Source organism: Gorilla gorilla, chromosome 5 (assembly GCF_029281585.2).
Source record: "Gorilla gorilla gorilla isolate KB3781 chromosome 5, NHGRI_mGorGor1-v2.1_pri, whole genome shotgun sequence".
Lineage (NCBI taxonomy): Eukaryota > Metazoa > Chordata > Mammalia > Primates > Hominidae > Gorilla > Gorilla gorilla.
In genome coordinates this window covers 191,902,615-191,919,996 of record NC_073229.2, presented here as the reverse complement: position 1 = coordinate 191,919,996, position 17,382 = coordinate 191,902,615, and the positions used below count along the sequence as shown (strand labels likewise).

At 54.3% G+C, this 17,382-nt stretch overlaps 1 long non-coding RNA gene across 4 annotated transcripts; it reads right to left on the bottom strand.

Annotated features, from left to right (window-relative positions):
* Positions 1-413: 413 nt before the first annotated feature.
* LOC109024793 (uncharacterized) lies at positions 414-11,087 on the bottom strand. Of its 4 annotated transcripts, XR_010134136.1 has the most exons (9): positions 10,961-11,087; positions 8,230-8,405; positions 5,992-6,079; positions 5,539-5,623; positions 5,257-5,426; positions 5,012-5,143; positions 3,518-3,626; positions 1,717-1,810; positions 414-999 (listed from the first exon to the last, which is right to left on the bottom strand). It is a non-coding gene; the product is annotated as an uncharacterized lncRNA (long non-coding RNA). The 4 variants fall into 4 exon arrangements; XR_008680641.2 differs by lacking the exon at positions 8,230-8,405 and having other exon boundaries at positions 3,518-3,650; XR_008680640.2 differs by lacking the exon at positions 8,230-8,405.
* Between the last annotated feature and the right edge of the window lie 6,295 nt (positions 11,088-17,382).

Here is a 17,382-nt window from a genome sequence, read left to right as displayed (position 1 = left end):
TGAGATGACTGCTAGTTAATTTTTCTCAAATTTCCTCCCAAGCTGCTACACTCCTGTTGCTCTAAGAACTATAGCCACTCAAAATGTGTCTAGTTCATGGATTCCCCTCCTTGCTTGTTTTAATATTAACCTGGAAAATGTGTCTTTAATATTCTACTTTCATTTATTGATGGCTTTGTATTCCTTTTAGCATTCAACGTCTTTGTGAGTTAATTTCTCCCACATTGCTTATTTTAAGAAAAAAATTCCAAAGTGTCATTTTTGACAAAGACTTTGTTTGAAATGACAATGTATGTATTATGCTCCGTTAAATGGGCTAAGATCTCAATGTGATTACAAGAAAATCCTTGAAGCTAATGTGAATATTTGATCTTCCACCAAGAGACGAGCTCCTTTATTTTCAACTAAAGCATTTTTTTTTCAACATAGGAACGTTTTTACTAGTCTTACTAGAGAGTGACGTACAAATGAAAATGGTGTGAAAGGCAGAAAGCATTCATATTATTGGCTTCTTACTGTGTGCTTGTCATTGGAGCCAAGCAGTCAACAGGCTCCCTCGGTCCCATTAATTCTCCTGACTCATGAGCTGCATGACACAGGCCCCTTCTGTGAATGGGCGTCTGAGGCTCAGAGTGGAATGAAGGTAGGAATTGAACCCGGGTCGTTCGACTGCACAAAATACACAGGCATCTCCTCCTCTTTGTCTCTCCAGATCACAGTTTATGCCCAGCCTCCTCACTTGTCCCCTCATCCAGCTCTGCTGTCTTCACACCTTTTTACTCCACACCTGGCTTTCTCCTTCCCAATTTATCTTTCCTCTCTGTCATTCCCCAGGGCCCAATGGCAACGGGTCAGCGTAGAGTCACATGTGCTCACATAACAGGTGCCAGTGGCTTCACACAAGCTTTTCCAACAAAAGCCTTTTTAAGCACAACATGCAAGAGCATGACACCACATTCTGAACTTCAGACACCAGGGCTGGCCACCAGGAGAGTTCAACTGCAAATAAACAGATTTCATAGCTGAAAATGGAGGGTCCTTTGAATGGGGGCTGGAGAGATTTGGGGAGGAAGCAGGAGTTGGTCGGTGTCCTTTGTCCCCTACCCTGTGCCCTGACTCCTCAGGTAGGTAAATATGGGGTGAGGTCCTTGCCCTAGGGGAACTCATGCATAGAAGGTGTGCGAGAAAACACACAAGACAAACACACTGATGAGTTCAAGTCAACACAGGACCACAAAGAAAATAAAGAAGAGGCTCAGAGCACGTTACCAAAGCCACCTGGTCTGTTTTTTAAAACGCTTTAAACTTTAAATTTGTAGTTGTTGTGTTCTAAGCCTCGTGCCTGTGGCTGTGACCTTACTTGGAAGCAGGTTCTTTGCAGATGTCATCAAGTGAAGTAAGGCCACAAGGTGGGCCCAACTTTGGAAGTCGGGCCTGGTGGGAGGAGACTGGTTCACAGGGCAGTTTGCCATGAATGGTTTAGCACCATCCCTTTTGGTACTTTCCTCGTGAGAGTGAGTGGGTTCTCACGAGATGTGGTTGTTAAACGTGTGTGGCACCTCCCTTCCTCCTGCTCCCACCAAGTGACCCGCCTGCTCCCCCTTTGCCTTCTGCCAGGAGGAAGCTTTCTGAGGCCTCCTCAAAGCAGAAGCTGCTATGCTTCCTGTACAACCAACAGACCCATGAGCCAATTAACCTCTTTTCTTTAAAAATTACCCCGTCTCAGGCGTTCCTTCACAGCCCTGCGAGCATAGACGAATCCAGCAACCACAAAGACGACTCAGCATTGGGCTCTTCTCATCACCAGCTTCTAAAATAGAGAAAACAGAGAGAGTGTGGTGCAGCACCATGTGGCATTGAGGAGAGCTCGAGTCCTTTCCACACTAGGATGCGTGGTGGCTGCAGGGCTGTGGGTGCAGCCTGCTCCCTCTCCCTCCTTGACGCCACCGGCGCAGCGCCTGCTGCTAGGCAGCTGAGCATTCCCAGGTTCCTCCTCAGCCTTCCTCTGTCCCGTCCACCCACCAGGAGGGTGCCCTCAGAACTCTGGACTTCTAAAGTTTCCCCGTGCCGGCCACCAGGGCTTTAGGTGTTAACTTCACCATCTCCTTGAGCTTTGGACAGAGCAGGGTATAGTTTTCAAGTCCTTTCTGCTTCTTCAATCACCCCTGCATCCCCGTCGTGTTTTAGCATCAAGCCCCTTAGCCGTGCTGAGGACAAGCTTTGTGGTGAGATCCTTGCTGGGCATCAGCCTCTGTGGGAAGAGGCCTTGGATCAGAGCTCTCCCACCGCCATGGCCCTGGCCTCACCGGGTAGCATCTCTGGTGGGTCTCACCCATTCACGCAGCGTGCAGATGCTCTTGCCAGCTTTGCTTCTGACTCTGCAGGATGCAGTCTGGGATAACAGGCCCACACACAGACTCCGCAGAGACAGGTGCCTCCCTGCATCACCAGCTGGACGCTGATGTCAGCCCAGCCCCACGCTCCACACACCCAGCTGTGTGCTCCAAGCCGAGCTCTCAGGAATGAGTGAGAGCTCCATGCACTCACAGCTCTCTGGGCATGGGGAGCAGGGGAACCCGATGCCCCTGCCCAAGATCCAGGGGTGGCAGTGCTGATGGCTGGAGGCAAATGGCCCCACGGTGCCTCTCCTGAGACTGAGTTTCTCTTGGCCTTTACCCACCCTGCTCTGTAACCCAACACCAACTGCACGAAAGGGTGGCCTTGCTGCTTGTTTTTTAGCTAAAGTGCAATGGGAAATATTCTGAATGCTGGAATTTGAAAACAAACAAACAACAAAAAATTAAAAAACAAACAAAATTTGTTTGAAAATAGCACTCCTGCCCTGAGGGAATTTCCTTAGGTCTGACAGGCTTACGTCGCTCCCTTCTATGCCCTGGATGCCTTCACTGAGGGCTTGCTACTCGCTAACACTGGGCTTAGCACTTCTCTTACATGATCTTATTTATATTAGCAAAAGCTCTATCAGACTTTCAATACCATCACTGAACAGAGGAAACAACATTCAGGAGAGTGCAGTCAAAGGCCAATGGTTGAATGACGAGGCACTTGAAGGATGGAGGTTTGGGCTCAGACACAGGGCGATGGACATGGCTGGGGACCACGCCACATCCCAGCACACACACTGCACCACGTCTGCACACAGTTCACGGCTGACCCCGCCGGCGACATCTGCCCACCCTCCAGGAACAAGATGTTTTCTTCTTCCACTGTTGCGAGCTGGGATGGAGCAGAGCCAGCCCTCCTACTCTGAGGGCATGTGAGGAAGGGCTTTTAATCTTAGTGGCTTTGTCGTTTAGCTGCTTGGTAAAGAAGTGTCCCAGGTGCGAGAGGGAGAGAGGATGAGTGAGTCACTGCCCTACGCATACGGTGCCTGGGAGGGGGCTGCACGGGAGTCTGGGGGAGGGCGTCCTCAGCCCATATGCCTTGCCACCCCTCCAGGTGTCCTGCAAACGCTCTCTTTAATGTGCTTTCTGTGCTCCCAGGCGGGGTTCCTCACCATTTGTAGGAGGCTTCAGATCCCGGAGAGCTCTAACTGCAAACATCTGTCGCTGTTTGTCCTGCTGCTGTGTAGATCAGGCTAAAGGGTCTCTATGAGCCCAAATTTCCTGTGGTGCAAATACCAAACCTGTCTGAGAAAACACGTTCAACCTGCTTTGAAACCTTCGCAGTTAGATAGAGATCTTGTTCTTCAGGAATTTGGGTACCTGACATTTCTCATCACCCGTGTTTTCTTTGCGCGGGTAGTGTCCCTGCATGGGCAGGGCCGGGGTTCTGGGCTGTGAGGGGGCGTCTGTGCAGCAGCCTGGCATTCTGGGACTTTGGGGTGAGGAGGGCAGAGGAAAAGTCAGGATGATGCTAAGGATGGGGAGACGGGAGGCAATTTCAAGGACGGTTTCTAGACCCCTCCCCAGGCAGTGGGTTTGGCAGCGAGGCGGGAGTTGAAAGTCCTTCTGAACTGGGAGGGGTCCCTAGCACTGGCACCCATGCGGCCCTCCAATACGCCTAGTGCTGGAACCCACGCAGCCCTCTGACACCCCTAGAGCTGGCACCCACACGGCCCTCCAATATCCCTAGCACTGGCACCCACATGGTCCTCTGACGCCTCTAGCCCTGGCACCCACGCTGCCCTCCCATGCTCCTAACGCTGGCACTCACATGGCCCTTGACACCCCTAACGCTGGCACCCATGCGGCCCTCAACACCCCTAGCGCTGGCACCCACTCGGCCCTCTCACACCCTTAGCGCTGGCGCCCACGCGGCCCTCCTACACCATAAGCTTGAATCCTGCCCTCGTCAATGGGTGACCTAGGAGCCACGGCTCCAGACCCTGGACTCCACACTCCTGCTTCCCCCGAGCCCTAGACACAATTTCTTTTGGCACCTTCCCTGCATCCAAGACCCCTCTGCGCCATTCTTGCAACAAATGAGCCTCCTCTTAGCTCAGCCCCAGCCATTGGGAGGCCAGAGGACGCCCAGGGCCCTGCTGAAGGGAGCATCTGGGGGCTTTTCCTGTATCTCGGGCATTTCTCTGGCTCTTCTCATTAACAAGCCCTGACACTATTCCATTCCAGTCTTTTTTCCTAAGCATCCCCCGAAAGAAGATCTAGGAGTGTGCGTTTGGCTTTTCGAGGATGGAGCAGACACAGCAAAACCCCGGGGGAGAGTTGTGCACAAAGCCCTCTCCCACCTTGGCCCCACCCTCTCGCACCTTGGCCCCACCCTCTCCCACCTTGGCCCCACCCTCTCCCACCTTGGCCCCACCCTCTCGCACCTTGGCCCCACCCTCTCGCACCTTGGCCCCACCCTCTCCCACCTTGGCCCCACCCTCTCGCACCTTGGCCCCACCCTCTCGCACCTTGGCCCCACCCTCTCGCACCTTGGCCCCACCCTCTCCCACCTTGGCCCCACCCTCTCCTGACCCATAAAACGGCGCTTTCCCCAGGCCCCGTCTCAGTGCATCCTAGTTGCGTGACAGAAGCACCACACTCACAGTTCTGGAGGCTGGGAGGCCAAGGCGAAGGCAGGTTAGACGTCTGGGGAGAACAGCTCCTGGCTCACAGATGGCGCCTTCTCGCTGTGCCCTCACGTGGCGGAAGGGGTGAAGGAGTCTCAGGGGCCTCTTCTGTAAGGGAGGGCACCCATCCCCTTCACAAGGGCTCCACCCTCATGACTTTGCCACCTCCCAACGGTAATTAGTCACCTCCTAAACCACCACCGTGGGATGAAGGTTTCTACCTATGAACGTTGGGGACGAAAGCATTCAGGCCGTGACAGACCCAGCATGGCGAATGGATGAGAGCCCTGCTGACACCTTCGTCTCAGACTTCCGGCTTCCAGAACTGGGGGAGGATACATTTCTGTTGTCTTAAGCCAGTTTCTGTCATTCGTGGTACTTCACAGCAGCTCTAGAAAATGAATTCATTTGGTAAAGTGTGAATAAATCGTATTTGAATACGCCGACATCAAATGAATGTTTATTGTGAATTCTTTAAAAAGTGTCTCATTATGCAGACTCACTTTGGCCTCTCCACGGCTACGCCGACCTCAGCTTTTTCTCGGTGGAAGTGCGGGAGCAGCCGCCGTGCGCTCAGGAACAGCTGTGCTGGAACAGTGCGCAGGGCTTAGAACAAGAGAGGAGCGGCCCTGGCTGTGGAGGGCGGCGGGACCGCTCTCCAGGGAGTCTCTGGCAGAATCCTGTGAAACGCTTTCCTCTCGCCTGGCACAGGGCAGCCCTGTCAGCGGCCGGCCTCTAGAGCTCCAGGTTGCTGTGCTTTCAAACCATGGGGTGGGGCTTTCAGACGAGGGAACCTAAGGTCCCTGGGGAGTCTGCCTCGTAGGCTGGGCCAGGGAGTGGACATTGGGATGTTTGAAAAGTCTCCCAGGTCTTCCTGAGGGGCACCAAAAGGGTAGATCCACAAGTGTGGGGGTTCCGAGCCTGGCACGGCAGAGGGACCCCACATGGACACGTACCTGAGCAGGTTCCCCACGGCAGGCTCCACACGCGTCTGCCCACAGCCCCGTTCACATGACTTTATCAAGCGTGAGTAGTTGACATTTTCTAAACATCAATAATAATAATAATAATAATAATAATAATAATAATAAAATAAAATCAAACAAGCCTGTTAGAAGCAAGACTTGACTAGTTTTCTACTCTCCTTAGAGAAAATATGTCAAAGTGCCAGTCACCATCAGGCACTTAATCAACAAATCAACAAAATCGTTTTTCCTTTTTATCACGCTTAGAGAAAATATGTCAAAGTGCCAGTCACCATCAGGCACTTAATCAACAAAATCGTTTTTCCTTTTTATCACCCCTGTTGCATTTGTCAGCTTTTGAACCGTCATCATTTGTTGTAATTTCTTTTCTATTCCAAATAATTTTCCAATTTCTATCTCATTTTGTGTTTATAATTTCATGTTCTTTTTCTTAATTGTGCTCCCTAATTGTGTATGTTTCAAAGCCTTTACAAAGTAGCTCAGCCCCTCATGAAAAACCATAGCATGGGAAGAACCACCTGTTCCAGAGGCTTCCATAGCTCCTTCCCCAGGTCTTTCTGGGTCCCAATGAGTCTGGGGCTAGGACCGGGGGTCCCAGCAGCCATTGGAGAGGCCAGGGAGGCCAGGGGGGAACGGGTGACATGGGAAGGTCCCGGCCACAGCCTGGCCCCATGAAGACTTTTGAGAGCAGAAAGAAAAAAAAAAAAAAAAAGACTTTGGCAGCTGCTGTGAGTTTGGAATTTTGGGGAGTGTATGAGATGTCAAGTAAGAATTTTAAGGAGTGCTGCTGAGAATTTTGCTTGTATTTCCGCCTGTGTTTATGTGTGTGTGTCTTGGCAGAAAGGGAGAGAGCAGGGAGGCAGAGAGAGACATCAACAGAGAATTCAGTTATTTTTAAAACTTTTTTTTTTTTGGCAGTGAGTCTGTTATTTGAATGTAACTTTAAACAAAGATTGAGCCACACGGGGCCTGGGATTCTGTTCAGGTTTTGCACCGTGACCAACATCAGGACGCTGTTTTCTTTTTGATTTTCCCGGCTCCCCAGTGCCGTTAGCCACGGGGATCGCAGCTGTGTGTGTGCAGCAGTGCCTTCTTCTGTGGCCGAGCCTCAGCCTCTCCTACCCCTTCACCCAGGGCGGGCACCCTCGGGGCACAGTCAGCTCAGCTGCTGGCCCTGTAGGTACCCCCAGAGCCGCGCCACCCGGAGATGGAGTGCCTCAGGCCATGGCACGCTGCCCAGCCCATCCACTGCTGCTCTATCCCCCTCCACTGCTGCTCTATCCCCCTCCACAGGACATTCCAGCCAGGCTCAAGTACAAGGAGTTCCCAAACACCCTTTGCACTCCCCAGTCTCTGCCCTTTGCACTCCCCAGTCTTTGCCTCTTTGCTCCATTTGTTGGCTCTGTCTTGAAAGTCCTGCCCTACTCCCTGACCCATGCATGCTGCCTGCCCCTGAGGTCCAGCTTAACCCCTGCAAAAATGCACCTGAGTGCCCTCCCAAGCTCCAGGAGGACCACCTGCTTACCTGCCCCTCTGCCAGTGCCTTGTTTCTGCCTGCAGCCCTGTCTCTGTCTGTGGTCCTGTCTCTGTCTGCGGCCTTGTCTCTGTCTCTATAGCCTTGTCTCTCTCTGTGGCCCTGTCTCTGTCTGTGGCCTTGTCTCTGTCTGTGGCCTCTATCTGTGGCCTTGTCTCTGTCTGCGGCCCGGTCTCTGTCACCTTGTCTCTGTCTGTGGCCTCTGTCTCTGTCTGGACCCTGTCTCTGTCTGTCTCTGTAGCCTTGTGTCTGTCTGTGGTCCTGTCTCTGTCTGTGGTCCTGTCTCTGTCTGTGGCCCTGTCTCTGTAGCTTTGTCTCTGTCTGTGCCACTGTCTCTGTGGCTTTTTCTCTGTCTGGGTTAGCCATGTATTCTGCAGTGTAGGACAGGACCATTTTCAGGTATAAGATCCTATGGTCAGAAGACATGACCCTTTTTTGTGGAATCATCCCATAGCCCTTCCTCTGTGGCATCAGGGCTTGTAGAGACCCCTCCAGTTGTGTGTGGAGGCCTTACTGATGGGGTTGTGCCTTGCTTGTCTGTATGTCCCCAGAGCCTGGCCCATGAGGCCTTCGGAACACGTGTGGAATAAACCTCTATCTTCAGGTCTCCCGGAGGGCAGGGCCTGAACGAAGCTGCTTGTGCGTGGGGATGCTTATTCCTCTATTCCTCATACTTGCGCTTGGCGGAGTTTAAAGCTCATCCTTATGGGAAGGGATGGTGGTTCCTGTGTCACAAATGCAGCTCAGAGTGTCATCCGTGGTGACGCAGCTGGCAAACAAGTGGCAGGACCCAGGCTGGCAGCTTCCCCGCAAGGCGTCCACTCTCCTGAGCTCTGCGCAGCCACCTCACCTGCCACAGAGGGGAATTCCATAGAACAGGGCCCGTTTCAGATTCTTGTTAGGGGTCCTTATTAATAAAGTCTTTAAAGGAATCTTCCAGTCAAGAGTTGACAAAACCGCATATTTTGGATGGGGTGTGAACATCGTGGTGAGTCCTGGGGCTCAGAGAACCTGAAGTTCTCAGCACTTTCGGTCAGTCTTTCTGTGGGTTGTGATGAAAGGAAATGAATGAGAAGGCAGAAGGGGACCCTGTCCCCAGGTTGGAGGCAGTGCCTGTCCCCAGGAGGCAGAGGAGGCACCCGCAGAGGTACCAGGAAGCCCCAGTGTGTGGGGCTGTCAAGGAAGGCAGTGGCCTACATGGCAGGGCTTTGCTGGCTGGGGATCTGCTCTGTGTAGGGAGAGGAACGGGTGCTGGAAGGATGCCTCGGGTGCGCGCTGTTTCTGGGCCAGATTGGCAGGCTCTGGAGCGTCTGGGGGGACGTCCTGGGATCTGAGTGACAGCGAGTCTGTCGTAGCTGAATTGAGATTCACATTGTTTTTATTTGATGTGACTCCCGGCTCCATTCGGGTGAGTTCCTGGGGCGGGGCTGACATGGCTCCATCTGCAGAGTGAGGACGCAGATTCAGGGAACTGCTGGGGCGCCCTCACAGGCTCAAAGTTCTCATCATTTCCAGAATCCATCATCCAATTTTGCGGGGAGGGGGTGTGTACGGGGGGTGGTACAGAGAGAAGAGTGTTTGGGTAGCAAAAATGCTTTTAAATGATGCATGATTCTATTCGATGGCCTTTTATAGAAACGTAACAGTGACTTGCTGTGATGCTTATTAACAGGCTCTCTCCTCCAGAATTTATTTTGTTTCTTAAACCCTGCAGACCCCACCCCCAATTCCAGAGCATCAGGGCGGCTGCTGACTTCCTCAGGTGTTAGAGGCTGGGAGTGGAAGGAAGCTGTTTTCCCATTTTTACTGAAACCTGGGTATCCTGACAGGGAAGAGTAGAAATGAACTGCTTTTGAAGGTGAGGGTAAGGGAGAAGGTTGCCCAGCCCGGGAAGGAACCCAGGCTGGCGGGGCCCATGAGCCCCTCAGTGGTGGGGCTGGTGGGGTTGAGGAGCTGGTGACATCGGCTGTCCGGCGTGCCTGTGTGTAGCAAGGCTGGGCTGGGCACAGAGACCCCAAGCCTCAGGGATCTCCTGCTTGCCTGGGGGGACCCCCGGGCCTCAAGGAACCCCCTATTGCCTGAGGGGACCCCTGTGTCTCAAGGAACCCCCCATTGCCTGCGGGGACCCCGGGCCTCAGGGGCACACAAGCAGCAGGGCCCTGACTCAAGGGTTCATCTGGGTAACCGGGTGGGTTGGTGAGAAAGGCCTTTCCTGGATGCTTACCTCAGTGTTAGACCCTTGGTAGGGGACCCATCCCCACTCTGGGGTGTCAGGGAAACCTCAGTTTTCATTAAGACAGAATTTCCCGTGAGCTTTTATGGAATGTTGGTTGGAGTTGGATTTAGCTTGATTTAAATAAAATAAGCAACGTGACATTGTACCCTAAGATCGGGGAAGCAAATTCCTGCCCACTGTGTTAATCTGACATATACAGTTTTCTCAAAACAAAACAAAGTGTTGTCTGGTATCTGAGCAGGGGTACGGATTGAATTAAAATGAAGCCTTTAAATCACAGCGTACAGCATTGACAGAAGGTTGGATGCGGGGGAAGGCAGGGCTCGCCTTAGGGAAAGCCGCAGAGCAGCCAGGGCTGTCTTAGCCTTGAGTATTCACGGCCGCTGGAGGACCCAGCTCTGGTGTGGAGGCCCGGGGACCACACAGGCGCAGCCTAGCTGAGGCAGAGCCCGGCCTGCTGGCTGGGGATCCTGGCCGCACCCATCACCAGCAATGTGACCTTGGGTAAATTGCCTGTCTTCCCTGTGCCTCGGTTTCCTCATCTGTGAGGTAGGTACTAACAATACCTAGGCTGGCTTTAGTGGGAGGATTCCTAGATATATGTGTGTACATGGACGTTGCCTGGAAATATAGTAATCACTTTTTTTTTTTTTTTTGCTATTGTATTAGGGACATTTTTACAGAAAAGTTACTGAGAAAACGTTCTGGAAGAAGGCTATTCTGATTTCTATTCATTTAGAAACGACACCTCTGGAAGGACTTGAGTCTGGCTGTCCCAAAAGGCGGCTGCCTGTCCGTGCACAGTTGAGCTGTCAGGCCCCAGGGGTGCCCTGCTGGAGCGAGGGGGACCCTCCCTCCCGTGCTAAAGGGGCCTTCCTGGCGCTGGCCGGGCACACAGGCCACAAACATCTCCTCTTCAGACTTGATTTACGTTAGTGATTCCCTCAGGCCTGCCTCCATAGTGGTGTCACGCCCTCACCCCCAGGAGCCCAGCGTTGAGCCCCTGTGGAGTCTCCAATTCCCACTCCCTGTCATCATCAGGATGCAATCAACTTTCACACTTCCGCGTCTCTCACATTGGTCCCATCCAGTGGACACCACGCCTAGACTCCTCCAACCCATTTCCGGCGTCACTTCCCCGCCTCATTGTCAGTATACCGAGCACTCACCGCATTCGAGACAGTGTTAGGCACAGTCAGACCCGGGCCTCAGCTCCAGAGGCTGGCATTTCAGTTGGGAGAGCAGATGCCAGGCTGTTCATACCCAGTGGAACCACAGTGATGATGAGTGGCTTGGCAGATTCCCGGGGCCTGAGTGACCTCTGATGGAGTCTGGTGGTTGGGGGAAGGCTTGTGTGAGCTCACGATGCTAAGTGAAGGCCTGTGGGATGAGTATGCATTAACTGGGTGAGGGCAGGTGGAGACACAGAGCCGGAAGCTGCCTGGCAGCTGCTTCAGGCAGAAAGGCCAGGATGTGCCAAGCACCCAGGGCAGGAAGGAGCGGATGCTCCATGGAACTGGGAAGGGCTGGTGGGGCTGAAGCCGGGGAGGAAGGCGCCGTGTGCAATGAGCAGGGCCGAGACCCTGCGAGGCCCCATAGACCTGTTACAGGTTTTAATTTTATCCCAAAGACAGAGTGAGGCTGTCTCCCCCAACCAAAAAACAGTTCTGATTCTGCACACACGCTCCCATAACTTTATATTGCCACCAAGACAAAGTCTGAAGGCATTGCCTCGGCATTGGAGGTTGTGTAGTAACCTGGCCCTGCCCTCCTTCCTCAGCTCCGTGTCCTTCTAAGTGGAGCCTGCTGTAGAGCAGACCCATAGGCCAGCTGGAGTTGAGCGCACTGAGACAGAGGCACAGCACCCAGTGTGATTTAGAAAGTAGAGTCATGAGTGAGCCGGGACCCAGGGGAAGGTCTCACAGAGGAGTAGAAGAGGAGAGAGGGCTTTCCTGAGCAAGTGTCATCTGAGCTCAGCTCTAAGGACTGTGTGGGAGTTTCCTAGGTGCAGAACAGGTGGAAGGACCAGCCAGGGAGAGGTGATGGGTGAATCAGAGGCACAGGTGGGAGGACCTCCCAGGTGGAGGTGATGGACATATGAGAGGCACAGGTGGAAAGACCAGCCAGGTGGAGGTGACGGGTGTATGAGAGGCACAGGTGGAAGGACCTGCCAGGTGGAGGTGACGGGTGTATGAGAGGCACAGGTGGAAGGACCTGCCAGGTGGAGGTGACGGGTGTATGAGAGGCACAGGTGGAAGGACCTGCCAGGTGGAGGTGACGGGTGTATGAGAGGCACAGGTGGAAGGACCTGCCAGGTGGAGGTGACGGGTGTATGAGAGGCACAGGTGGAAGGACCTGCCAGGTGGAGGTGACGGGTGTATGAGAGGCACAGGTGGGAGGACCTGCCAGGTGGAGGTGATGGGTGTATGAGAGGCACAGGTGGGAGGACCTGCCAGGTGGAGGTGATGGGTGTATGAGAGGCACAGGTGGGAGGACCTGCCAGGTGGAGGTGATGGGTGTATCAGAGGCACAGGTGGAAGGACCTGCCAGGTGGAGGTGATGGGTGTATCAGAGGCACAGGTGGGAGGACCTGCCAGGTGGAGGTGACGGGTGTATGAGAGGCACAGGTGGGAGGACCTGCCAGGTGGAGGTGACGGGTGTATCAGAGGCACAGGTGGAAGGACCTGCCAGGTGGAGGTGACGGGTGTATGAGAGGCACAGGTGGGAGGACCTGCCAGGTGGAGGTGACGGGTGTATGAGAGGCACAGGTGGGAGGACCTGCCAGGTGGAGGTGACGGGTGTATGAGAGGCACAGGTGGGAGGACCTGCCAGGTGGAGGTGACGGGTGTATGAGAGGCACAGGTGGGAGGACCTGCCAGGTGGAGGTGACGGGTGTATGAGAGGCACAGGTGGGAGGACCTGCCAGGTGGAGGTGACGGGTGTATCAGAGGCACAGGTGGAAGGACCTGCCAGGTGGAGGTGACGGGTGTATGAGAGGCACAGGTGGGAGGACCTGCCAGGTGGCGGTGACGGGTGTATGAGAGGCACAGGTGGGAGGACCTGCCAGGTGGAGGTGACGGGTGTATGAGAGGCACAGGTGGGAGGACCTGCCAGGTGGAGGTGACGGGTGTATGAGAGGCACAGGTGGAAGGACCTCCCAGGTGGAGGTGACGGGTGTATGAGAGGCACAGGTGGAAGGACCTGCCAGGTGGAGGTGATGGGTGTATCAGAGGCACAGGTGGGAGGACCTGCCAGGTGGAGGTGACGGGTGTATGAGAGGCACAGGTGGGAGGACCTCCCAGGTGGAGGTGACGGGTGTATGAGAGGCACAGGTGGAAGGACCTGCCAGGTGGAGGTGATGGGTGTATGAGAGGCACAGGTGGGAGGACCTGCCAGGTGCAGGTGACGGGTGTATGAGAGGCACAGGTGGAAGGACCTGCCAGGTGGAGGTGACGAGTGTATGAGAGGCACAGGTGGGAGGACCTGCCAGGTGGAGGTGACAGGTGTATGAGAGGCACAGGTGGAAGGACCTGCCAGGTGGAGGTGATGGGTGTATGAGAGGCACAGGTGGGAGGACCTGCCAGGTGGAGGTGACGGGCGTATCAGAGGCACAGTGGCCGGCACACCCAGGCCGTGTCGTTTGGTGACTAGTACAACTGTGGCTGCCCTTAGAACGGGCTGTCTGCTCCCTTACGTATCCCGGCGCTTGCATTTGATCCTGTGCCTGTATAGTATTTTTTTCTTCACATTTTTGGCCTCTTGAAGTAGACTGTGGCTGCCTTTCAGGGGTGATATCTTTTAGTTCTCAGAATATGGCGTAGAGTTAGGGCAACCAAATTTTAAAGCCAAAAGCAGGATGCCGTCTCCTCCACGTATGAGGTCTTTTCTAGCAGATGTTGGAGAAAATGGTTGCTGTGTCCTAATGCTTCTCCTAGGCTTGGGCTGGGGCAGTCACATGGCCTCTGTGCGGGGTGAGTCTGACGTGTGTCACTTTGCATGGGGCCGCAGTCCTCCTCAACGTCCATGCTGTGTGCAGCCAACGCTGGGTGGCCGTTATGTACGCCTCGAATTGCGTGACTCTGGTGGCTGGTAGATAGCTTTTTTATTATATCATTTTTTCAAAGTACAAGAAAATGGCAAAAGCGCAGCCTCATCGCGTGACTCACGACCTCCACGGCTCATTCTGAAACTGGTAGCTCTGGGACCACTTTATGTGCTCAATAGACAAAGTGGGGATATTTTCACTCACAAATGGCCAGTGAGCGTCCAAATCCACTTCATTCCCGTTGGAGGTGCTGTCTGCAGTCGCTGTCTAACAGCCGTGGAGCCTGTTCTGACCGGGCCCGACCCTTCTGGGACCCTGCTGAGTGCAAGGCCGTCACTGAAGGCCTTGGTCAGCCTGGGCCATGCGTCTCTTCCCGAAGAGGCGAAACCCATGGCCGGCGGCTCCCCAGAGAGAAAGGCAGTGCTGTGTGAGTTCACGTTTTCCAGGAGCGACCTTAGAAAAGTAAAAGGAAACAGATAAAATTCTTTTCCATAATGTATTTTATTTAACCTAATACATCCAAATTTTGATTATTTCAGCATTTCAACCCATCAGTTTCAACCTTTCAACTGCAGGAAAACTGACCCAAGAGAACATTCTGAACTAGACGACAGGCCGCTAAACCCAAGGAGCAAGCTCTCCTGACGGGAGGCCAGATGCTAAGTATCTTCCGTTGATACATCAACTGAAGGTTGAAACCCATCAATTTCAACCTTCAACCCTCACGCCCCGGGCGCCTGGGCCACTAGCACTCAGAAGCGGCCGCAGAAGCTCTGTTCCTCTCCTCACGCCCCCTCCGAGGACAAAATCCAAGCTCTGCCTCCACAGTCACTGTTTCCATTTCTCCTTCAGGGAGCTGGGAACAGCAACTTAGTGGCCCTTGAAAAGGAGTTTCCCAGTTATGTCTCCTATGCCCAAAAACGACATGGCAGGTAACGTCTCCACAAGACTCAGCATGGCTGGGGCCAAAGATACTTGAGTAAGGACGGCAATGAACAGCCCTTGGAGGCAGCCCTTGGTGGGGTTCTCTGTGTGTGTGTGTGTGTGTGTGTGTGTGTGTGTGTGTGTGTGTGTCTGTGAACACACACAATCAATGGTAAGAAGGCAGAGCTCGGCTAAACACCGACATCTGACAACCCTCACTGAAAATAAATCTGGGCTGGGCGCAGTGGCTCACACCTGTAATCCCAACACTTTGGGAGGCTGAGGTGGGAGGATCACCTGAGCTCAGGAGTTCGAGACCAACCTGACCAACATGGTGAAACCCTATCTCTATGAAATATACAAAAATTAGCCAGGCATGGTGGTGGGCACCTGTAATCCCAGCTACCTGGGAGGCTGAGGCAGGAGAATCACTTGAACCTGGGAGGTGGAGGTTGCAGTGAGCTGAGACTGCACCACTGCAATCCAGCCTGAGTGACAGAGGGAGACTCCATCTCAGACAAACAAGGAAACAAACAAAACAAAGCAAAATAAATCCGGTCTGGCACAGAGACTGGCCACTGAGAGAGAACATGGTCTTTAACCGCAGTCCATAAACCACTATCCCTTGCGTTGCTTTACAGCAGGATGGCACACTTCCACCCAAGATGGCACACTTTTGCCCAGGATGGCACACTTCCGCCCGTGGGCTGAGTCCAGTCTGCTTTTGTAAATGAACGTTCACGCTGCAGCCACACTCATCCTTCATGCATCCCTGGCTGCCTTCACTTTACAACAGCAGACTGAGCTGTGGTGACAGAGACCTGGAGGCCTGCAGAGCCGAAGATACTTAGCATCCAGCCCCCCATCAGGAGAGCTTGCTGCTTGGGTTTAGTGCCTGTCTTCTAGTTCAGAATGTTCTCTAGGGTCCGTTTTCCTGCATCTCCTCATGCACGGCCTGGCAGGACCTCGGCTGGACCTTGGCACCCCTCCCACCGTGTGCAGCTGTGTCTTGCCCTCATCCAGATGGGCTCACATTCTTGACTCTCGAGCTCTTGGCCACCAGAGTGTTCCCGTGGCTCCCCACGTAGCCTGTACCTCCTTGGAGGATTACTGGAGGCCTTGTCTATGGTGGCCTGGGTCAGAATTTGCACGTATGACTCAGCAAACAGTATGTCTTGTGAGTACAATAAAACCCTGTGTGTTGAGGTCAGGAATAAGGGCTCATTCCCCTAGCCTCAGGGAAGACTGTTGGCCTCCAGCCGTCCCTTCGAGGATGGTCCCTCCAGCCACCGCCTGGGCTGCAGAGAGCTGCCAGCCCCACGCCTCAGCCCTTCGTGCCACCATGGATCTGGCTGGAAGCACTCGGCTCAGCCCTCTCGCCCCTCCTAAGCGACCACTCGGTGGCCTCCACCAGCACCCTGTCTGGCTGGCTCTCCTGCTGACTGTCCATCTTCCGTCCTGTCCCCTGCGGGCTGGTGACGGACCTGCTGTCTGTGTCAGGCTGCTCAGCCTAGGCTGTCCTCCTCTCTCTGTCCATGAGAGCCCTGCTGGGGTCTCTTGACGGCCGTGGGGCTCCATCCTCCAGGCTGCTAAAGGGAAGAGCTTACATGTGCAGGCGGCCGCAGGCACCCCAGCCCTCCACAGAGATGGCTTCAGCCTGGAACTGAAGACAGACCCAGCCCAGGGTGATCTCTCCTCAGCTGGCCCTGGCCCAGGCCCACGGCCCCACACTTGCTCCCGCTGAGGGGCTGCACGTCATGCGGCGCTTGGGTCTGGGCAGAGGGAGCCACCCAGGTCCAGCTGCTCTCTGCACGAGGTCGGCTCTCCCCGAGAAGACGGGAAATGGGGCCCAGCACACCAGGGAAGGGCCAGGAAGGGGAATTCTGTTCCCCCTTGTCCATTTTGCCCTGTGAGGAGCAGCCTGGGGTGAATTGAAAGCTGTGAGCAACTTTTGCTCCCTGGGACCTTGGACACATTTTCTATCAGGAAAAAAAAAAAAATGTGCCATTGATTTATCTGCCTTCTCCCTGCCCAGCCTCCATATTTATAGAGCAGCTGTGTTAGGTGGGACCTGTCTGATTGCGGACAGAACTTGCTCAACCTAGTTTAAGGGGAATAAAGAGGTCGCAGTGGTGGCGTGCTGAGGCTAACCCAGGCAGGTGGCCACCGCACAGGATCATGCCAGGACTACCCGCTCCTTCTCAACCTTGTCACCTCCCCGCTCCAGATCCCCACCCCACTCCCATTTCTGGCCTCCAGTGGTGTTTCCTTGGAGCTCTTTGTGGGTGGTCTTTCTGGCGGCTCCAGCAATTCCAGGGCCAGCCCGGGTGGTCATTGCTCCCTTCTGGCTGGCCGCTCCCTTGTCATGGCTGCACTTTCCAGTCATAAGAAAGCCGCCGAGGGCTGGTCACACACCCACTCAGGAGGACTGGGAAGGTTGGGTGGTCGCACATCCACTTGGGAGCCCAGGAGCAGTAAGGAAGGTCGGGTTTCATGGATAAAAGTGACAGGAGTGCTGGCCAGGTCCTGCCCACTCCTGCTCAGAGGCTGCTGACCATGGGAGTGGCCATGGTCACATGCAGGGAGGGCCAGACTTCCTTCCTTCCTGATGAATCCAGACGA